This window comes from Cynocephalus volans, chromosome X, assembly GCF_027409185.1.
Source record: "Cynocephalus volans isolate mCynVol1 chromosome X, mCynVol1.pri, whole genome shotgun sequence".
Lineage (NCBI taxonomy): Eukaryota > Metazoa > Chordata > Mammalia > Dermoptera > Cynocephalidae > Cynocephalus > Cynocephalus volans.
In genome coordinates this window covers 107,089,684-107,114,933 of record NC_084478.1, presented here as the reverse complement: position 1 = coordinate 107,114,933, position 25,250 = coordinate 107,089,684, and the positions used below count along the sequence as shown (strand labels likewise).

Sequence of the window (25,250 nt, the reverse complement as noted above, 5' to 3'; positions counted from 1 at the left end):
TTCTGGAGTTTAAGTTTTGTGTGACCTGCAATGTGCTTTATATGTATTTTAAATTTTAACAATAATTTACTCATTACAAAATAGTCATAGCAGAAAACAAATAACACCAATGATACATGAAATGTCTTATTTTTCCCAATGCTCGCCAGCATAAGATGTTATTGTTTTTTTGTTAATTTCAATGATCCAAATAAAAATATCATAAATTTATTTATTTATTTAGTTAGTTAGTTATTAAGTATTTATTTTTACTATGAATATTCATGAGATACAAAGCTGATTGTCACCCCTCGTGCCCATGATGTGAAGGCCAGATTCATACTGGCAGCATACTCATTTCCACAAATTGCATTTGTATCCGGTGTCCTCCACGTAATTATCCCCAAACTCCTTCCCCTTCCCCCTACCCCCCAATTCCACTTTGTAGCCCAAGGAATGTTCTCTCCCTCTGCAAGTCCAATGCACCACTGTGGTCTTTCTTTCCTTCCTTCTTTCTCTCTCAGCTCCCACATATGAGTGAGCACATGCAATATTTATCCCTCTGTGCTTTGCTTATTTCACTCAACATAAGTTTCACAAGGCTCATCCATGTTGTTGCAAATGGAAGAATTTCATTCTTTTTTAAGGCAGAGTACTATTCCATGGTGAATATATACCACTGTTTCCTTATCCAATCGTCCATCAATGGACATTTAGGTTGGTTCAATGCCTTGGCTATTGTAAACAGAGCTGTGATGAACTTGGTAGTGCAGGTATCCCTTCGACATGATGATTTCCATTCCTCTGGGTATATACCCAGAAGTGGGATTGCTGGATCATATGGAAGACCTATCTGTAGCTGTTTGAGAAAACTTCATACTGTTTTCCATAGTGGTTGTACTAATTTAAAGCCCACCAACAGTGTAGGAGTGTTCCCTTCTCTCCACACCCTCACCAGCATTTGTTATTCACCTTCTTTTTTAATATAGCCAGTCTAACTGGGGTGAAATGGTATCTCAATGTAGCTTTAATTTGCATTTCCCTGATGACTAAGGATGTTGAGCATTTTTCCATGTACCTGTTGGCCATTTGTATGTATTCCTTTGAAAAATGTCTACTTGGCTCCTTTAACCATTTTTTAATTGGGTTATTTGTTTTTTCACTGTATAATTGCTTGAGCTCCTGGTGTAGCATAGACATGAGTCCCTTGTTGGATGCATAGCTAGCACAAATTTTCTCCCGATCTGTAGTTTGTCATTTCACTCTGTTGATTGTTTCCCTTACTATGCAGAAGCTTTTTAGTTTGATAAAATCCCATTTGTTAATTTTTTTCTTTTGCTGCTTGTGCTTTCGGGCTCATGTTCAAAAAGTCTGTGCCCAAACTTAGTTTCTGAAGTGTTTCACCTATATTTTCCTCTAGTGATTTTACAATTTCAGGTCTTATACTTAAGTCTTTAATGCATTTTGAGTTGATTTTAGTTTATGGTGAGAGGTGCACATCTAGTTTCATTCTTCTGCATATGGATATCCAGTTTTCCCAGCACCACTTGTTGAAGAGGCAGTCTTTTCCTAATGTAGTTTTTTGTTGCCTTTTTCCAATATCAGATGGCTGTAAGCCTGAGGGGTGATTTCTGCATTCTTAATTCTGCTCCACTGGTCTGAGTGTCTATTTTTATGCCAGTACTATGCTGTTTTGGTTACAATAGATTTGTAGTATAATTTGAAGTCAGATAGTGTTATGCTTCCAGCTTTATTTCTTTTGCTCAGGATTGCTTTGTCTATTTTTAGGCTCTTTTGCTGTTCCATATGAAAGTTAAGATTGTTTTTTCCATTTCTGTGAAGAATGTCATTGGTATTTTGATGGGGATTGCATTGAATCTGTAGATCACTTTGGGTAGTATAGACAGTCTCACAATGTTAATTCTTTCAGTCCAAGAGCATGGAATATCTTTCCATCTTTTTGTGTCTTCTTTAATTTCTTTCAGTAGTAGTTTGTAGTTCTCACTGCAGAGATCTTTCACCTCCTTGGTTAAATTGATCTCTAGGTATTTTGTTCCTGTTGTTATGATTGTAAATGGGCTTACTTTCCTTATTTCTCTTTCTGTTAATTTATTATTTGAATATAGAAATGCAACTGATTTGGGGGCATTAATTTGTATCCTGAAATGTTACTGAAGTTATTAACCAGCTCTAGGAGCTTTTTGATACAGTGTTTTCGTTTTTCTATATGTAGTATTACGTCATCTGCAGATAGGGAAAGTTTGACTTCACCTTCTCCGATCTGGATTCCCTTTATTTCTTTCTCTTGCCAGATTGCTCTGGGTAGTCCCTCCAGTAATATGTTGAATAGAAGTGGTGAGAGTGGACATCCTTGTCTTGTTCCTGTCCTTAAAGGGAAGGCCTTCAATTTTTCCCCATTCAGAATAATACTGTCAGTAGGCTTGTCATAAATGGCTTTTATTGTGTTCAGATATTTTCCTTCTATACCTATTTTGTTGAGAGTCTTTATTATGAAGGAATGTTGAATTTTGTCAAATGCTTTTTCAGCATCTATTGAGATAATCATATGGTCTTGTCCTTGAGTTTGTTGACGTGATGTATTCTGGTTGCTAATATTTTATTGAGGATTTTTGCAACTATGTTTACCAAGGGTATTGGCCTGTAATTTTCTCTTTTTCTGGTTTTGGTATCAGAGTTATCTTGGCCTCATAGAATGAGTTTGGGAGAGTAGCTTCTGTTTCAATATTTTGGAATAGTTTTAGGAGAATTGGTATTAACTCCTCTTAAAAGTTGGAGAGAATTCAGCTGTAAACCCATCCAGACCTGGACTTTTGTTTGTTGGAAGATTGCTGATTACCTCTTCAATCTCCTTCTTTGTTATTGGTCTGTTCAGGTTTTCTATCTCATCTTGGTTCAGTCTGGGTAGTTTGTATGTGTCTAGAAACATCCATATCTTCCAGATTTTCATATTTGTTGTAACACAGTTGTTTATAATAGTCTTTAATGATTCTTTGTATTTCTGTGCTATCAGTTGTAATTCTCCCTTTTCATTTCTGATTTTTGCTATTTGGTTCTTCTCTCTTCTTTTTATTTTTATCTATTTATTTATTTATTTATTTTGTTAAACTAGCTAACGGTTAGTCTTTCTTATTTATCTTCCTGAAAAAACAACTTTTTTTTCATTGATGTATTCTATTGTTTTGGGGGTTCTCTATTTCATTTAATTCTGCTGTCATCTTAATTATTTCTTTCCGACATGTGAGACTTTTAAATCTGGGTCAGAGACAAAGGAAGTCAGAGACTTAAAGCATGAGAGGAAATTGATACTCTGGCTTTAAAGATGGTGAAAGCCATGTGATGAGAAATATGAATTGCTTCTAGAAGAAGAGAGAAGCCCACTGTTGAAATAAGAAAATAAAAATCTCAGTCCTACAACCTCAAGAAACTGGATTCCTCTAACAACATAAACAAAACTTAGAAGTGTATAGTCAAGTCTCCACACAAGAATACAACAGCAACATATTGACTTCAAGTTTGAAGGATTTTGTACATATATACAAATGACACCTTGCTGAAATTCTCAGGTACAGAGCTGTGAACTAATAAATAGGTGTTTGTTAAGCTGTTAAGTTTGTGGTCATTTATTATACAACAGTTGAAATCAATATAATACACTTTATAATAGAAATAAAAGTACCAGTATATGAGCATATGTTCAATTTTATTTATTGTACTGGAAAACCTGTAAATAACCTGAGTGTATCTCAATAAGAAAATCATTGGGAATGTTATGATAAATCATGTGCTTTATAAAGTTTGTCAGTATTAAAATAACTAGGATAATTTATGTTGACATGGAAATACGCCTATTGTATGTTGAGCGAGAAAACTTAATTGCAGAACTATGTATATATGTGTATGATCCTATTTTATTTTTTAAAACTATATATTTACAAATGTTTATATATGATTACAAGGTCATAAAGAAAAACATTGAAGAATTAGAAGAATAGCTGCCAAATATTTACACAGGTTTCCTTGGAAAGATGGTACCAGATTATTATTATCATGAGAGAATAGAAGCAGATCATTACTTTTTTATACATCTCTGAATTGCTTGACACTTGTCTTACTCTGTTTGGGCTAATATAACAAATTACCATATATTGGGTGGCTTAAAAAGAACAGAAATTTATTTTTCAATGCTCTGGAAGCTGCTTAAGGTGTCAGCAGATTTCATATCTGGTGAAGATCTGCTTCCTCACAGACAGTTTCTTACTCTAACCTTACTTGATAGAAGAGGTGAGGGGTCTCTCTCATGCCTCTTGTATGAAGGCATTAACTTCATTCATAAGTTTGCTACCTTCATAACCTAACCACTTCCCCAAAGCCCTCCTAATACAATAAATTCATATGTTGAAATCCTCACTTCAACATGAATTTGGGGGGAACATAAACATTCAGATCATAGCAATATGTTACAATGTGTATCATCCTTTTCATAAAAAACAAACTAAAAATTTAAAAATATAAAACATTTTTAAAATATAAACTCAAGAGGCTAGAAATTTTTTAAAAAGAAGGGATTAATAAAGAAGAAATTAACAACAAATAAAATTAATACAAGACATCTTAAAATCCATACATTTCAGATTCATGAAGTAGAAAACTAAAACCTTTTATAAGCTCATCCCTATATATATTCTATAATAACAGCTTGGAGTTTATCCATACTGATTTTGTTTGCATACACACACACACACACACACACACACACACACACACACACACACACACACACACACACACACACACACAATGACAAGCTATTTTGGAAAATGTTTTGAAAAGTTTAATTTGAATCATGATTGATGCTAATTTCTACTCTTCTTACATTCTGGTCAGATGATATGTCCTTTACAATTTTCTACATTTTTTAATTTATTGAGTTTTTTTCAGCTTTTCTGTTTGTTTTCCCTAATATTATATACATTAATGCTATGGTGCACATTGGTGCATGAAATTCCAAGGCTGTTACTTATTCATTATAAATAATTGTGCTTCTTTCCCTTGTTTATTTTATTTTGCCTTAAATACTATTATGTTTAAAAAGTATTATGACCCGCGAGTTATTTTATTTGCATTTTCCTGATGCATCTTGAGCCATTCTTTGAATCTTGTTTTCTAAGGCATATTTACATATTTGCATATTTTATAAAGATGTATAATTGAATTTTACTTTTTATTAAATTTAAGAATTTTGTCTTTGAGTCAGTTCAACCCATTTACATTTATTTTCACAATTTCTATATTGGTGCTTTACTTTTGTAATCTTGTTTCCTACATTTTGATTTTTATCTTTTTTATTTTTGATATATGAACTTTAGTTTCCTTATTCTTTTTTAAGTATCTTATTTGTGACTTGAGCAGTATACATCCTTTTTTTAAAATATGAACACATATTTTCTAGTTATCTGGAATTAAAGGTTGTTTAATGTATGTATGAGGGTACTTCAAAGTTCATGGAAAGATTCTTAATATCATTTTTTAATGTAGAAAAGCATTTATTCCATTTTAAGCACTTACACAGTTATTCATGTAGAATAACAGACTGCTATTGAAACAGGTCACCCAAAATGGAGATAGTATCAAACTAGCAGTCAAGAGCTAACTCCTAAATAAAAAAGCAATGCTTGTCAAGGATTAATTTAATTTCAAAAACAAATACAGGTCTCCACAACTCAGTGTCCTCTGCTACAGGAGGCCCAGGTAGCTCCTCTGAGACCTCTGTCACCCTGTGACCTGTGGGTACTGGGACATCTGCAGGGAGGACACGGGGACATCCCAGAAACTGTGAAATGGACTCAGTGGCCTTTGAGGATGTGGCTGTGAACTTCATCCAGGAGGAGTGGGCTTTGCTGGATCCTTCCCAAAGAAATTTCTACAGAGATGTGATGTGGGGCAGCTTCAGAAATCTGACTTCTATAGCAATGACTGCCAAGTTGGGGCCGTGTATTAGTCCATTTCTGTTGCTTATAACAACAAAACACATGGAACTGTGTGATTTATAAGAAAATGAAATTTATTTCTTACAGTTTCAGAGGCTAGAAAGTCCAAAGTCCAGGGAGCACATCTGGTGAAGACTTTCTTTGCTGGTGACTTCGGCAATGGCAGAATATCACATTGTGAAAATGGCTGAGCAGAGAGAGAGCAGAGAGAGAGTTGCTCATGCACTCTTTTTTTAAAGCCCTGAGAAACATGCCCTGACCACCATTTTTAATTCATCCACTATGGCATAGTCCCACAATCCAATCAGCTCTTCAAGGCTCCACCTTTCAACCACCATAACAGGATTTTCCACTCTAACAGTTACAGTAGTGCCAAGTTTCTAATACATAAAACTTGGGGGACACAATTCAAGCTTCAGTGAGTTTGGGGCAGCATAATTCAATCCACTACAGGCCACTAGAGCTCATGTGAAGAGGAGAAGAGACCTAGAGTTCATGAAGGCAGGAGAAGCTACAATAAGAAAAAGAAAGGACTGTTCTGATTGTTTCAAGCCCCAACCACTTCAAGGCTGGCCCTGGTTAGCACACAGAGAAAGAGCTGGCAAAAGCCACTACTGTGCCCTTTGTATAAAGTTTCTTGGAGGCTGCAGGAAAGAAAAGGGCCTTGATCGCCTCCAGACCAGCAAGACCACTGACAGAGTTCCTGTGGACCCACGTAGGAGTGAGGGGCCATAGATAACTGAAAAAAAGAGCAACGCAAAGGCCAGTGAGTCATCACAAGGTACTGGCACATGACTTGTCCCATGGGAAGTGTCTGGAGTGTGGGGGTGGTGGAGACTGGCCCACTGTGGGAACACTGGGGCACAGCATGGACAGCTGATCTGTCCTCCAATCAGCACAGGTCCACTCAGTGCAGATTGATCAGGAATAAAGAACAGAAAGGGGTGCAGTTTGCTGGAAAGGCTCAGGCCTGGACCAGAGTTTCCACATAACCCGGGTGCACTGGACCTCTGAAGACCTGGAAGTGCTTACAAGGTCAACAAGTAAAACCTGAGCTGTACAAAAAGCCTTCCCCAGGGAATTAGCAGCACAGCAGCAATTTAGCTCAACTACAGGGCTCAAGTGCTGGTCCACACAGAAAGTTCTCCCATTTTAGAAGCAAGCAAAGGACAACAAATTAGTTCCAGTGCAGAGTTTAAGTGGTGAGGGTAGCTAATAATCCAACATAAAACTGAAAGAAAAAACAAAAAACCCACAGGTCAGAGACAAAGTTTTATATAAAGCAGTAAAGATCTAAAACCACAAAAGAACACCTGTAAAACCTAGATGGACTAGAAGCCCCCCAGGTGTCAGCACCCAGTGCAGGGATGACCACCGAGTCTCCACCAGAAGCACCCTGGGCTCGTGAGGTTGGGTGGTGCCAAGAACCTCAGCTATACCCCACCAAAGTCCACATCCAGCTCAGCCACTACCAAGCCACTGCCAGAAGCCCCCTGGGTTCCACTGCTAGAATGAAGGGGATGCCATGGACCTCGAACATGCCTCCCTCCCTCCTTCTTAACACTCTATACCTCTCCTCTTTCCCATCTCCCCCTCCCCTCCAACTGCTCCACAACATCTTAGAATGTAAAATAATGATAATAAATAAATACATAAATAAAAACAGATTCAAGCTATCAATTCATTATTCTCAACTTGACAGTCTACTTGTGTAACTGTCAGGTAAAAACATGTCTTTCAAAGCAGTGAGAAGGTATCCATCTACAAGCCAACAAGACAGGCTTCCATTATGGTCCTCAGAGAAAAATGACCCTTTCAGCACCTTGATCTTGGACTTGCAGCATCCAGAACTGTGAGAAAATGAATTTCTGTTTTGTAAGTTAAAAAAAAAATACATCTTTACAACATGGTTGTCCCAAGTTAAAAAACAAACAACCAAAAAACATTTCACAGAAAGGAAAGAAATAATATGAAAACAGCTCAAGAAATACACCAGTAAGCAAAATATGTGGGGAAAGAGGAACATGTAGTTTTGAATTAACTGAAGAAACTAAGGGGAAACTGGTGCACAGAGGAAAATGTGCGTCCCGGAAAGTCAGGTGTGAAGATTTTAGAGTAGGAATCTATGTGACTTGAATCTCCCCTATTTTCTTAATAAAAATGATATCTTGTAGTATTTATACTTCATGGCTCAGACACCTACCTATTGGCTCTATTCCTTACTCACTCTAGGCTTTACTTAAATGAGTTGAAAAACTTGGGGATATAGCATAAAAAAAAATTATAGATAATATCCCCATCTCTGTGGCTACTTTAGACTGGTTTTGTTACTAGAAAATTCCTAGAGAAAATTTAAATATTAACCTGGCTTTGCTGAATGAAGTCCCTCAGTTAATATTTAGAAAAAAACAAAAGAAAAGAAAAAAACCCTTTTTGGGTTAGTAGCACTGTTGGTGTACCTATTATAGAAGGATAGCTAAACAAAGTCTGTGTGTTTCAAAACCAGTGTTAAATCATTCTCAGTTTGAGAGGAAAAAAGGGGAGTCTAAAATCATGAGAAGTGCAGACATATCTAGGACCCTTGTCCTTCTGGATCCACACTTCCTTCAGGGTCTTCATCATTATAAATGATCTCTGCCATTTACCACACTTGCATGGCATTGTCTTCTGAGACAGAACAAATCACCCAAGGTTCATTGGGATACCAGGAGAAATCAGGTATCTTGGCAGTGGAACCACCATGAATAAACAACAACTCTGGTGGCCCATCATCTGCATCTTCTGGGGATTTTTCCTCTCCAATTTCACTTAAATCCCAGACATTCAGTCTGCGATCAGTACCACTGGAAGCCAAAATAGTCTCATTGTGAGGTGACCACTGAACTTGGAATATTTCATCCTTACATGATTCAAAGGAATGAAACTTAAGTTTCAGATTTCTCAGATCCCACAAGGCAGCAGTCTTGTCAGCCAATCCTGTGGCAATAATGAACTCACAAAGATTGAAAAATAGGCAGATCACTTCAGCAGGGTGAGCATCAACTGAGTGGCTTGATTTAAAATTATTGTTTGAATGAGTATCCCAAATCATAAGTTTCTGATCATCAGCAACTTACCCAGACACTCATGGAACAGATGCCAGGAAACATCTTTCTGATGTCCATGGAGATGCAAGTCTGGGTTGTACTCTCCAGAAGGGTCTGGTTTAGAAGGATGTTTCATACAGTCAAAACCAAGAACATCACTGGATGGAGTCTTTGTTGCAATGATGCAAGGGTTCTGGGGCGTATAACGGGCCCTGTTTACTTCTCCTTCATGGTTGATCTTGATTTCTATTTCAATTTTTCTACTAACTGAACCAGAACCTCCAAATTCTCCTTTCTCACTGTGGTAGCGTGATGCATCCAACTGAGCATCATAATTCGGGAGTTGCATACTGGTTGTCACAAGATGGTTTTGTTCATCCAATGTGCGTTTCCCCTGGACAAGTCGATGAATGCAGAAATCTTTCCCTTCTGGTCTGGTTACATCTGGAAGCCACTGAGCAGTTAGGATGGCCCATTCCAGAGCATGGGTCATCACCGAATCACAAAGAACAGGAGTTTTCTTTTTCCATATTCTGTATTTCTCTTTGATCACACATTTTTCCACTGCCTCATCCAAGGCTTCCTTGTCGGCCATGGTGGACAGGTAAGCTGGGGGGGTTCTGGGATATAGCATTGTAGGAGGTGGGGGGAGTCTGCAGGCCTATACTATCTTTTAATTCTATTTTTCCACTAACTTTTTGAAGTACCCTCATATATGCAAATTGTGGATGTTTGCATGCAAAATTACTTTATCCACTTGTTCTCCGACAATTCCTCTGCTTTTTTGTTGATATAATTTGGAAATTTGGGCAATATTATTATTATTAAATATTAAGTTTATATTTTTCATTTTTTTAATTAAGAACAATTTTTTGGAATTCCTTTGTCTTGTCACAACTCTTAACATGATTTAAGGCACAATTGTATATTTAGTAGGTGTCCATGCTCACTACCATGATGTCCCCTTTTTAAAACATGTTTTAACATGCATGTAGGAGAGCTGTAATAGGTTTTTGAGCACTTTTTTTTAGATTGCTATGCTTTTCTGAAAAAACAGCTTTATTGAGATGTAATTCATCTACACCCATTTATGATATTTTTAAATCCTTGATTATCTGAAAATATCTTTGTTGTTTTATTGTTTAATTAAAATTTTTATTTTGAGATTATTGTAGATTAACATGTTGTAGGAAATAATATAGAGAAATCCATGTACCTTTTTGGCAGTTTCACCCAATGGTAACATCTTATAAAATTATAGTACAATGGCACAGCCAGGATATCGACATTTATACAATCCACCAATCTAATACAGATTTCCCCAGTTGCACTTGTATTTGTGTGTGTGCTTGTATATGTATGTGTTTTGGGGGGGAGGTAGGTGCATAGTTCAATATCATTTTATCGCATATGTAAACTAGTGTTTTTGCCACTACAGTCAAGTTCCAGAGTGTTCCAGCACTACAAAGATCCTTCATGTAGCCTTTCTATAATCACATGCATCTCCTTTCTGCATTAGCCTGCCTTCTTCCTTACTCCCCGGCAACCACTAACCTGTTCTCCATTTCTAAAACATTACCTTTTCAAAAATGCTATACAACTAGAATCATACAATATGTAATATTGTTACATTGGATTTTTTTCATTCAGAATAAGTCCCAAAGATTCATCCAAGTTATTGCATGTATCAATAGTTTGTTATTTTTTATTGCCAAATAGTATTCCACGACACACGTGCACCTCATTTGCTCAATGATTTTCTCATTAAAGAACATCTGGTTGTTTCGAGTTTTTTTTCTTACTGTGAATAAAGTAGCTTTAACATTTGAGAGCAGATATGTCTGTAAACAAAGTTTTTATTTATCCGTGATAAAAACCCAGGAGTGCAACTGCTGGTCATATGGTAATTATATGTTTAGTATTGCAGGAAAATGCTGAACTTTGTTCTAGAGTTGACAGTATGATTTTACATTCCCATCAGCAATGTAAGAATGATCCAGTTTTTCCAAATCCGCGGTAGCATTTGGTGCTGCCATTATTTTTTCTTTATTTTAGGCATTCTGATAGGTATGTACTGATATTTTATTGTGGTATTAATTTGCATTCCAATGTGATGGTTAATTATATGTGTAAACTTGGCTAGGATACTGTACCTAAATATTTGATCAAACATTATTATGGATATTTCTGTGAGGGTGTTTGTTCTATGAGATTAAATGTTTAAATCAGTGGACTTGGTGTAAAGGAGATTTCCTTCTATAATGTGGGTGGGCCTCGTCCAATCAGTTGAAGGCCTTAATAGAACAAAGGCTGACTTTCCCTAAACAAGATGGAATTCTGCCAGGAAATGACTTTTAAAATTGAACTGCAACATTGTCTCTTCCCTAGGTCTCCAGTCTGATGGTCCATTCTGCCAATTTTGGACTTGCCAGCCTCCATAATCATCAATATAATTTCCTCTCTCTCTCTCCCTCTCCCTCTCCCTCCTCCTCCCTCCCTCCCTCCGTCCCTCTCTCTCTCTCTCTCTCTCTATATATATATATATATATGTGTGTGTGTGTGTGTGTGTGTGTGTGTGTGTTTGTGTGTGTGTGTGTGTGTGTGCTTGTGGGTGCGTGTATATATATGTATACATATGCACACACACACACACACACACACACATTTTAATAATCCTGTTTCTCTGCAGAATCCTAACTAATGCTTGTACAGGTAATGATGTTCAACATTTTTTCATATGCTTATTTGCCATCTGTATATCCCCTTTGGTGAAATATCTTTGTCTTATGCCTACTTTCTAAGAAGATTTTTTTTTTTACTGTTGAGTTTTGAGAGTTCTTTGCCTATTCTACATATACTAGTCTTTGGTTGAATATGCAGTGTGCAAATATTTTCTCCCAGTTTGTAGCTTATATTTTGAACCTCTTCACAAGTCCTTTACAGAGCAAAAGTTGTTCATTTTTATTATACCTAATTTATCAATCTTTCCTTCTATGGATTATACTTTTGGTGTCAAATCTAAGAAAAAATTTTATAAACCTAGATTCAAAGATTATTTCCTATGTTTTGTTTCTAAGAGTTTTATAGTTTATATTTTACATTTATGTCTGCTATGCATTTGAGTAAATTTTTATGTTAGGTATGAGATTTAGGCCAGGGATTATTTTTTGCCTATGGATTTCCAATTACTCCAGCACTATTTTTTGAAAAGGCTCTTTCCTCCACAGAATTGCTTTTGCACTTTTGCCAAAAATCCATTGAGCATATTTATGTGGGTCAATTTCTAAGTTCCCTATACTGTTGCTTTCATCTATGTGTCTATCTTTACATAAATACCAGACTGTCTTAATTATAATAACCATAAAGTAGGTTTTAATATTTGCTGTATGTACCAAGTTTATATCTTGTGCTTTCCTTGCAAATTATAAATAAGCTTATCTCTAGCTCCAAAATAAACTAAAACTTGCTAGGACTTTGATAAAAATTGCATTAAACCTATAGACTTAGTTGGAACAACTGAAATCTTTACTATGTTAAGTATATATAAACATGGAATTCCATTTAAACATGGAATGTCTCTCCATTTCTTCATTTATTTAATCTTTTTTTATGTTCTTAATCAGCATTTTATCATTTTCAGCCTATAGATCCTGTACATGTTTTCCTAATTTTATACCTAACAATTTTGTTTTTGTAGTGATAGTAAATGTATTGCATTTTTCATTTTTGTTTCCATAATTTAATTGATATATGATAATAGAAATGCAAATTACTTTTTTATATGTGTGTGTTGATTTTGTTTCCTACGATTGTGTTGAACGTATTGATTCTAGGAGTTTTTTGTACATTCCTTGGTTTTTTGATGTAGAAAATCATGTTTTCAACAAATAGGATAGTTTTACTTTTTCTTTCCAATCTGTATATCTGTTATTTATTTTTCATGTTTTATAGCAGTGGCTAGGCTTCCACTCTTCTATTGAATAAGAGTGGTAAGAGAGAACATCCCTGCTTTGTTCCCAATCTTAGGGAAAGGCATTCTATCCTTAACTATTAATTGTGTTAGCTATAGGGGTTTTTTTGTTTTGTTTTTCTTTTTGTTTTGTTTGTTCATTTGTATTTGTAGAGAATTTTTATCAAATTGAGGGACCTCCACTTTATTCAATTTACTGAAAGACTTTATCATAAGTAGATGCTGGCTTTGTCAAATGCTTTTTTGCATGAGATCTCTGCCTTCATGGGTGGGATTAATGTCATTATGAATAAGAGAGTTTGGCCCCCTCTTGCTCTCTCATCCTCTCTTTGCCCTTCCACTCTTCCTCCATATGATGACACAGCAAAAAGGACCCTGCCAAATGCTAACACCTTGATACTGGACTCTCCAGTCTCCAGAACTGTGAGCCAATAAATTTGTGTTAAGTCTAAATTACTCAGTCTCAGATATTTTGTTATAGCAGCACAAAACAGACTAAGGAACATACCCACTAACTTTTTTTATTAATATTTGCATCATGGTATATATTTTTTAATCCATTTACTTTAAACCTATGTATATTATTTTATTCAAAATGAATTTCTTGCAAAAAAAATTTTTTAACTAATTTTTTCAAAAATTTGCTAGTTTCTGTATCTTAACTGGTACATTTAAGCCATTTACATATAACGTAATCATTAATGTATTAGAGCTCAAAGTTGCTGTTTTATTGCTCAATTTTTGTTCTTATTTTTTTATTCCTCTGGTTTTCTTTTTTAGACTCCTTCTGGGTTGCATGGACATTTTTAAAAATTCCATCTTGATTTATAGTGCTTTTAAGTATGCATATATAATTAATCACAATCTACCAGTATTGACATTTTAACCCTGTAGAAAACTTACATCTACTTATGTACCTTGGCCCTCCCCACTTTTTAAATTAATTTGTCTTAAATATTTTCTGTAATTAGACTGAGCACCACATTAGATGGTGTTATAATTTTGCTTCAATCATTAAATATGATTTTTAAAAATTGTGAGAAGAATAGTTTATTACATTTATCTAATCCAGTATTCTCTTTTTTTGTTTTCTGAAGTTCCAAACCTTCTTTTGTTATCATGCCCTTTATTCTTTTTTTTTTTTTAATTTTGCAATCCATGCATGGTTTTTTATTATTATAATATTTTTTTCCTGGTGGCTTACAGGTATGTATGGAGATCTGAACTCTTGACGTTGGCATTATTAGCACCTTGCTCTCTCAAGTAAGCCACTGGCCAGCCCCTATCATTCCCTTTCTGTTTAGATTAGTTATCTTAGTTATTCTTTAAGGATAGTTTTCTTGGCAACAAATTCCATAGTTTCTTTCATCTGAAAATGTCTTTATTTCAAATCCTTCTTTCCTTAAGAATATTTTTCCTGGATATAGAATTCATGGTTGACAGTTTTTTTCTTCCAGTACTTAAAAAATAGTGTGCTACTTCCTTCTGACTTTCATAGTTTCCAATAAAAAATGCATTTCCACTTGAATTAGTGTTTCCCTATAAGTAATATGTTATTTCTCTCTGGTTACTTTTAAGTTTTTTCTTTGTCTTTAGTCTTCAAAAGTTCAAGTATGACATACTTGGCGTGAATTAGTTTGGCATTTTTCTATTTAAGTTCACTCAGCTTGAATCAGTAACTTTATATCTTTTGCCAATTTGGGGATCTTTTCTGCTACTATTTCTTCAAATATTTTTTTCAGAACTTCAATGATAAAAATATTAGTTCTTTTGTTATTGACTCACAGATCCTTAAGACTCTGTTCGTAATTTTTTCAGTCTGTTTTTCTGCATTGCCTAGATGGGGTAAATTCAATTGATCTAGTTTCAAGTTCACTGATTATATCTTCCTCAATCTCCACTCTATGATGGCAATCATCTGTTGAGTTTTTTTCTTTTGGTTAATGTGCTTTCAGGTCTATAATTTTCCTTTTATATATACAAAACATGTATATGTATACATATATATATACACACATATATAACTTTTATTTCCATGTTATTTTTTTTTTTGTTTTTTTCCAACAGTTTTTAATTGCTGAAGCATTTTTTATTGTGGCTGCTAAAAATTTCTTATCAGATAAGTCCCATATCTGATTCATATTGGCAATGAAATTTCCATATGGAATTTTTTGCTAAGTAACAACAAGGATAGTGAGTTAAATGTGAACAGTATTTAAAAAAAATCAATAGGAGTATTCTTAAAAATTTTGACATAGTTAGATGACTATGAGATGTAGTACAATCCTTGTATGCAAACAATGAGGGCCTATTCACTATCCCACTCCCACAAAAGAAACAATAGATACTGCTAAGCTCTTAAGTGGTAGTTCACCTCTACTATTGGAAAGGAATTTGATAGGAGAGAAAACATGATGAGAGGTGAACAGACCTCATAGAGGGAAGTGGTAAGTACAAGAGGTGAACTGACCTCATAGAGGGAGGTGGTAAATAGCAAGAGGTGACAGAAATTACATAAAGTGTTCTTTTTTCACAAGATAGCAAAAGTTCTTGTACTTTGTTTGTTTGATTGTATGTGGTCTTAAATTCTTATTTTCTTTTTTGAGTAATTACTGATCCATTTATTGCTCAAGTGAGTCTAACTTTATTAGAAGAGGTGAGCTAAAACAGCAATACCAGTTAAAGGCAAGCATGTGAAACATGGCACCTTGATGTTTACCTTTTTCCATTTCTAAGGTTAATATTCTTATTATTTTTGGAAATTACAATGAGTTTTTTTAATTTTAAAGTTTTTTGCTTTAGTTCATGCTTAAATTAAATAAAAAAGCAAAGATCCAAGCATATGTTAAATTATTTGTTGGGTTTTTATTTCATTGTCAATAAGTTGGGTTATGCAAACTAGCTTAGGATTGATAGTGTTTTTTTTTTTTCATGACTATAACTGTCAAACTTTTCAGAATAGACTTTTTTCAGAAACATTACAAGCCAGAGGTGGCATGTTGATTCAACACAGTGGGAACTCACTTTACGTCTGTGAAGATACTTTGATTTATTGCTCTCTTACTCAAGTTGGAAAGCATAACCTCAAGGGAAGTACAACCATAGGTGTAAGCATTCATGCAAAAGATTAATTTAGCATTTAAAATTAAATGCAATTTTAAATGAATTATAAGAGAGGAATATATCCTCTTTGTTAAAAGTCAGCATTCCTTATCATCCAAAGGAGGTGTTGGACTATATTTTTTTGCTTAATGCATTCATGCCTAAGCAAAGGAAAAAAAAAAAACTTTATACAATGGAAATCATAAATTCATTTGTCAACTCAACTATATATATATATATACATATATTAAATATCTATTGAATTCAAACTAATATAATAGGTACTAGAGAAGATGTTTTATTCACTAATTCATTCAGCAGACCTGTATTAAGTGTTTGCTTGTGCTAGATTTTATGCTAGTCTCTATAATAAATACATAGTGGTACAAGACAAATTCCTGCCCCTCAAATAGTAATAAAATACGGTAAGATTATATGCAAAATACAAGCCCATATCTTAATTATGCAGGCATGCCACCAATATTTGTGGGGCTCCAGGCAAGAGCACAAAATGGATGCCTACATACCACATGTCTAAATATTTAGATGATTAACATACTTTTAAATTAAACTTTTTATTCACTTCCTTTGGCAAGTATACTTTCAAAGTGATCTGAAAGGCCAGGTATGAATTTAAAATGTTTGGACTTCTACATCAAAATTCTACATCAGGACATAGAAGTACAGGCAGAGCTATTTTCCAAAGCTCTGGTATGTGATCCACTCCCTTTTTCTTCCCACACACAGCTTTGTCCCACTCAAAAGGAACATTGTGTGCACATGTAGGAGATTCCAGGCCCTCACATACAGTCCCTTTGCAATCTCTACCATCTTTGCAAGGAGCTGCTTCTTGGCTACCGTTGGGCCTGGTAGTGTATACAGTGGGAGAATAGATCTTGCAACAGAGGTTTGGGCAGGCTTGGAAGAGGGCTCAGGGACGTTGGGAAGGGAATTCTAGGATCCTGAATAACAAGATGTCATGTTAAAAGGAGGTTGCAGGATTTTAGTGTGAATCTTCCCTTGACCTCAGAACTCTTCACTCTGTGGGAGTGGAGCAGTTGGAGGAGTGCTAAAGTGAGGCCTCTAAAGCACAGCACCTCCAGTAGAAGCCACTTTTGCCAGTGTTTAAGGACAATACAGCAGCCATGACAAAATACAGATTGCATGATTGGTTATAATACAGTATGCCCACACTATTTACTGAAAAAAAATATTAGTTCTACATGTATGGACATAGAGAGATATCAATGTCACATGGTTAAGTAAAATAATGCATTTAATATGACCTTATTTTTGTCAAAACAAAGTTAAAAACATTGCATATGGACATATTTGTATATCTTTGTATGAACACAGAGAAAAAATATTGAAGAACTATTAACATTACTTATCTGAGTAGAAGTCATATGGGAAAAATTTTCTTTGTACACCTCTGTATTTTTTGACTTATTAGGGAGAGCATGTTATTTTTTTGTAGTAAAAATCCAATATACTTCTACGATGTCAAGAAAGACATATTGATTACCTACTATGTGCCATGTATTATTAGGTTCCAAAGAAATCCTTATCTCAATTTTTGCTCACCACAGACATCCCATTGAGAAAACTACTGTTCCAAGAAATAAAATGACTTGATCTATCTATCTATGTATCTACGGAGAGAGAGGAGAAGAAAGAGAGAGGGATTTTTAAAAATTTGCTCACATAAGTCTGGAGGCTTGGCAAGTCCAAAATCTGATAGAATAAGCTGGCAGGTTGAAGACTCAGAGAAGTGTTTCAGTTCAAAGCCAAAGACAGCCTTCTGGCCGAATTCCTCCTTGCCCTGGAAGGTCAGTCTTTGTTCTACTAAGGCCTTCAACAGATTGGATGAGGTTTACTAACATTATGGAGAATAATCTGCTTTACTAAGAATCACTGATTTAAATATTAATCTTACCCCAAAAGAAAAACCTTCCCAGATACATCCAGAAAATATTTGTTCTTATATCTGGGCACCATTGTGGCCAAGCCAAGTTAACACATAAAATGAACCATCACAGCCCACAATTAAATCGTTTTTTCATGGGTTGCTCTCAGACAAAGAATCTAGTCATTTCATTCTTTTAATGATGTTATTGTTTGTTCAAATTTCATAAAGGAAATAAATCATTATTAAATAACTTTTCTAGCCAGTGAACCACATACTAGAGATAGAATATTGAGAAAATAAAAATATTAAGCTAATTAACTTCCTGAAGTTAATATGCTCATAGCAAGGTGAAAAAATAGATTACTTTTTTCTTAGTTCATAATTTTGCCCTTTATTTAGAAGACCATAGAAATTAAATTTAAGTATCAATTGAATGTAAAAACAAATTTGTTTAGTAAGTCTCACTTAGAAAGAATTTTAAGAAATATAGTTATATGTAAGGTTAACATGTTCATTTAAGTGCACATTTTCTCTTGAAAATTTGATCAATGATATGACAAATACAGAGGCTTGAAGGAAATCTATTGTATCAGGCTTTTTCTTTTTAATATAAAGCACAAAAAGGTAATTGTTAGTCATTTGGATAATTCAAAAATTGCCTGTAAGTACTACTTTTTTATATATTGTACTGAGAAAGGATTGTAATGTACTTTATTTGGAAGTATGAGAATTTGATGTGGGTGCATAAGTGCTTAATGTTTAGGCATAGAGTCAAGTTATTGTTTTTGTCAAATCTAATCTTAAAATAAAATTAATATTCTATCTACACAGCCAAATTGAACCAACTAGGAATAATTTATTTTAGGTATCTGTAGTAATTATAGATGTGATCAGTACTACAACATAATGCTCTTATACAGATAGCTTGAAATAAGAAAATAATGTCAAAATAAAAGCATTAAAAAAAGGAATTCAGAAAAAAATCAGAAAATCATACCAAACAAATTTATAAAGAATAAAATAACTGTTTTCAAGAATATTTAAATAGAAAATTATACAAAAGTCATAAATAAAAATAGCCAAAACGTTGCTATTAAACTTATTAGTAAAATTGACAAACTTCTAACTTGAGTAATCAAGACCAAATAAATAAACACATAAATAAATAAATAAATAAATAAACACAAACTACTGATTTCAGGAATCAAGTTATAGAAAGCACTGCATTTAAAAAAAGCAGGTAAATGAACTTAGTAGAAAAACTATTTGATAATTTTCAGAATGGGTGGCTGTCATCAAATTTCAATTTAGGAGAGTTGCGAGGAAAGACAAAATTTAAATAATTGATAGCAATTAAAGGAATTCAGTTTGTTATTTAAAATCCAAACACCAAGAATGCCAAAGGTGTAAGAATACTTTACTGGTGAATACTCACAAATATTGAATTTAACTTTTGTTCAGACTATTCCAGACAATGGAAGATAGGGAACATTTTCTAAATCTCCTAAAAACTCGATGTATTTTGAAATAGAATTCTAACAAAAACATTACAAAATTGGAAAATTAGAAAAGAACCTCACTTATACAGAAACTAAATATTAACAGTTTGAATCCAATGACAGACACATACACACATAACTGCCTCAAAAACACAGAAAGTGTTTATTTCAGATATATGCTAGTGTTTTCACATTATAAATCAAATATGGTTATGTAAAATATGTTTTCAAATATTCATATTGCATCTACAAATCTTATTTAATTCATTTTTTACTTCTAAGATCTACTCAAGCATATCATCCACAAATAAAAGTTTTATTTCTTTCCATTCCAAAAAATAGCATTTTATCTCCATCTCTGGCCCAGCCGAGTGCGTGCAGAGCAGGGAGACATCCAGCCAGAGAAGTGGAAGATCCTCAGAGCCCACGCACCCTGTAGTACCAGCACACGAACCAGCTGGTGAGCCTCGCCACTGCGGCCCGACTCCATCCCCAGCCCAGCTGAGTGCATGCTGACCAGAGAGGCACCTCCCCAGAGAAGCCCAAGAACCGAGGCGACCACACACCCAAGGCACTAGTGGCCAACCAAGCAGAAACTAAGGCAGCCATACCAAATTGGCAGCCCTAGCAGCATCTTAGCCAGACAATAGTGTCAAACCAGTGGACCATGAAATCCCCTGCCACAATGACTAAACATCAAAGGAAAGATACCAGAAATTTGAAAAATCAAGAAAGTACACCACCAAACGCTAATAACTCTCAAGCTCTAGATCCTATAGAACAAGAAGCCCTTGACATGTCTGACAAGAAATCTGGAGTGAAAATTCTAAGGAAACTGAATGAGATACAAGAAAACTCAGCTAGGCAACATGATGAAATGAGGAAAAGTATACAGGACCTGAACGAAGAAATGTACAAGGAAATCAATGCCCTGGAAAAGAATGTAGCAGAGCTTGCTGAGCTGAAGAACTCATTTTTATTTGAAAAAACACAACAGAGAGTTTAACCAGCAGGCTTGCAGAAGCAGAAGAGAGAACTTCTGACCTTGAAGATAGGCTATTTCTAATAACACAGGCAGACAAAAAAGAAAAAAAAAGAAAAAAGAATTAAAAACATTGAAGATAATCTAAGAGAGATATCAGACAACCTTAAGCACTCAAATATCCAAGTCATGGGTATTCCAGAAGGGGAGGAAAAAGGAGATTGCACTCAGAACATATTCAACAAAATAGTGGCAGAAAACTTACCAGGTAGAGGAAAAGACACAGATCTTCAGATTCAGGAAGCTCAAAGATCCCCTAACATTTCAACCCAAAAAGGTCTTCTCCAAGACATGGTATAGTCAAATTGGCAAAACTCAAAGACAAAGAGAGAATCTTAAAAGCTGCAAGACAGAAGCGTCAAATCACCTATAAGAAAGCCCCAATGAGACTAACATCAGACTTTTCATCACAAACCCTAAAAGCCAGAGAGGAATAGGAAGACATATTCAAAATACTAAAAGACAGAGATTGCCAGCCAAGAATATTCTATCCAAGGCTATCCTTAGGAAATGAAGGGCAAATAGTATATTTTTCAGACAAGCAAAAACTGCAGGAGACGACCACCCTTACAAGAAGTTGTCAAGTGAGTACTGGCTTTGGTACCTGAAAAACAACAACCACTGCTATAAATACCCAAGGAAAATCAAAACACACTAGTATAATAAAAAAGGCAAGAATGAAGAAAAAACAAACAAACAAAAAGGCTATCTACACCCCAAGGAACCAAAAAATACAGAAAACAAACAGTAAATCAGAAAGAAAGAAACAAAAGACAATTAAGACATCCAAAAAAAATCAGTAAAATGCTAGGATTAAATCAACACCTTTCAATAACAACTCTTAGGATTAAATCAACACCTTTCAATAACAACTCTTAATGTAAAAGGCTTAAATTCGCCAATCAAAAGACACAGACTGTCTGACTGGATTAAAAAGGAGGACACAACTATATGCTGCCTTCAAGAGACCCACCTCACCTATAAAGACTCACATAGACTAAGAGTGAAAGGAGGGAAAAAGATTTACCATGCAAACAGAAATGAAAAACAAGCTGGAGTAGCTACTCTTTTATCAGATAAAATAGACTTTAAACTAAAAACCATAAAAAGAGATAGTGAAGGCCACTACATAATGATAAAAGGATTGATCCATCAAGAAGACATAACAATCATAAACATATATGTACCCAATGTCGGAGCAGCCAGATTTATAAAACAAACTCTATTAGACCTAAAGAAGGAAAGAGACACTAATAACATAATAGCAGGGGACCTGAATAACCCACTGTGAATATTGGACAGATCATCGAGGCAAAGAATCAGCAGAGAAACACAAGATATACACAACTTTCTAGACCAATTGGATTTGGCAGATATCTACAAAACATTCCACCCAACAACCTCAGAATATACATTCTTCTCATCAGCACATGGCTCATTCTCCAGGATACGTCACATGTTAGGTCACAAATCAAGTCTCAACAAATTCAAAAAATTTAGAACTATCCCATGTATTTTTTCAGACCACAATGGATTAAAATTAGAAATCAATAACAAATGAAATTCTGGAATCTATACAAACACATGAAAATTATACAGCATTCTACTTAATGACATATGGGTCCAAGAAGAAATCAAACAGGAAATCAAAAATTTATTGAAACTAATGAAAATAATGACACATCATACCAAAACCTGTGGGATACTGCAAAAGCAGTACTGAGGGGGAAGTTTGTCACATTAAATGCTTACTTCAGAAGAATGGGAAGATGGCAAGTGAACAACCTGATACTTCACCATGAAGAACGAGAAAAACAAGAGCAATCCAAACCCAAAGTTTGCAGTTGGAAAGAAATTGTTAAGATCAGAGCAGAACTTATTGAAATTGAAACCCAAAAAACAATATAAAAGATCAATGAATAAAAAAGTTGTTTTTTTGAAAAGATAAATAAAATTGACAAACCATTATAATGGCTAACTAAATAAAGAAGAGAGAAGATCCAAATAAAAAAATTAGAATTGAAAAGGTGACATTACAACTGATAAATCTGAATTACAAGGAATCATTTGAGACTACTATAAACAACTATTTGCCAACAAATTTGAAAATCTGTGATACACCATATTAATAAACTCAAACACAAGGACCATATGATCATCTCTATAGATGCTGAAAAAGCATTTGATAAAGTTCAGCACTCATTCATGACAAAGACCCTCTATAAGTTAGGTATAGAGGGAAAGTATCTCAACATAATTAAAGCCATATATGCCAAACCCACAGCCAATATCATCCTGAATGGGGAAAAGCTGAAAGCTTTTCCTTTAAGAACAGGAACTAGACAAGGATGCCCACTCTCACCACTCCTATTCAACATAGTGTTGGAAGTACTAGCCAGAGCAATCAGAGAAGAGAAGGAAATAAAGGGCATCCAGATTGGAAAAGATGAAGTCAAACTGTCCCTGTTTGCAGATGACATGATCCTATATATCGAACAGCCTAAAACCTCTACAAAAAAACTGCTAGAATTGATAAATGATTTCAGCACAGTAGCAGGATACAAAATCAACACTCAAAAATCAGTAGCATTTCTTTTCTCCAATAGTGAACATGCAGAAAGAGAAATCAAGAAAGCCTGCCCATTTACAATAGCCACCAAAAAAATAAAATACTTAGGAATTGAGTTAACCAAGGAGGTGAAAAATCTCTATAATGAGAACTACAAACCACTGCTGAGAGAAATTAGAGAGGATACAAGAAGATGGAAAGATATCACATGCTCTTGGATTGGAAGAATCAACATAGTGAAAATGTCCATACTACCCAAAGTGATATACAAATTCAATGCAATCCCCATCAAAATTCCAAAGACATTTTTCTCAGAAATGGAAAGAACTATCCAGACATTTATATGGAATATCAAAAGACCACACATAGCCAAAGCAATGCTGAGCAAAAAGATAAAGCTGGAGGCATAACACTACCTGACTTTAAACTATACTACAAAGCTATAATAACCAAACAGTATGGTACTGGCATAAAAACAGACACACTGATCAATGGAATAGAATAGAGAATCCAGAAATCAACCCACACACCTACAGTCATCTGATCTTTGACAAAGGCACCAAGCCTATACACTGGGGAAGAGACTGCCTCTTTAGCAAATGGTGCTGGGAGAACGGGATATCAATATGCAAGAAAATGTAATTAGACCTATACCTTTCACCATACATCAAAGTCAACTCAAGATGGATTAAAGAATTAAATATACAAATGGCCAACAAACATATGAAAAAATGCTCAACGTCACTCAGCATTCGGGAAATGCAAATCAAACCACACTGTGATACCATCTCACCCCAATTAGGATGGCTAATATCCAAAAGACTGTGAACAATAAATGCTGGTGAGGTTGCGGAGAAAAAGAAACTCACATACATTGTTGGTGGGACTGCAAAATGGTGCAGCCTCTATGGAAAATGGTATGGAGTTTCCTCAAACAATTGCAGATAGATCTTCCATATGACCCAGCCATCCTACTGCTGGAAAAATACCCAGAGGAATGGAAATCATCAAGTCAAAGACATTCCTGTTCTCCAATGTTCATTGCAGCACTCTTTATAATAGCTAAGAGTTGGAAGAAGCCCAAATGTCCATCATCAGATAAGTGGATATGGAAAATATGTTATATCTACACAATGATATACTTCTCTGCTATAAAAAAGAATGAAATACTGCCATTTGCAATGACGTGGATGGACCTAGAGAGAATTATATTAAATGAAACAAGTTAGGCACAGAAAGAGAAATATCACATGTTCTCACTTATTTGTGGGAGCTAAAAATAAATAAATAAATACACAATCAACTGGGGTGGGGGTTAGGGAAAAAGAGACGACAATTACAATCCCTTGAAGGTGATAAAAAAGCATACAGAAAGGACATTGTTGGGAGGGATGGGGGAGAGGACGGAAGGAGGGAGGTTTCAGGAATTGGCCACAATAATCAACCACATTGTATATTGACAAAATAAAATAAAATTTAAATAAATAAATAAACACAGGTTTGTGTGACCCCCCCCAAAAAAACAGCATTTATTCAGGCATCATTATAATTCACCAAAACAGTTATTCCAGCTATATCAGTATAATTGACCAAATCAGTTATATCCAAGTCAATTATGACCCATTTTGCACTTAGCAGTAGCTACCACAGCAACCTTATGCAGAATTTTTTGTTGGTGCTGTGGTCTCAACTTATATCTATATAACTTAAATTGAATAACTAACTGATATGGATCTTCTGATTAAAATGGAAGACTGTGTTAATTTTCTTCTGTCTCCAGAAACTCCATCAAAATGACAAAAATAGGAATTTTTTGAAGAGGACACATCTGCAACCATAAAAGTAATAAGAAAGGAAGTGACAATAGTGGATAAGAGATGTCCACAGATTTGAGGAGTATATACAGTGGACAGATAAGTGGTAATGACTTAGAATATTGGAGAAATCTAGCATATAAAATCTTACAGAAGGAAATGGAACCCAATAAATTTGAGCCCCAGAATGGCAGAAAGTGTCAAAATCTGGAGGTATCAGTTTCTTCAGAAACCAGGAATGAAACAGAGGATGAAACAGGAGGAGTGCTTGA

The 25,250-nt window shown here is 34.9% G+C and overlaps 1 pseudogene; it reads right to left on the bottom strand.

The window, feature by feature from the left end:
- Positions 1-8,559: 8,559 nt before the first annotated feature.
- LOC134367402 (histone-binding protein RBBP4-like) lies at positions 8,560-9,668 on the bottom strand (annotated as a pseudogene).
- Positions 9,669-25,250: the final 15,582 nt, after the last annotated feature.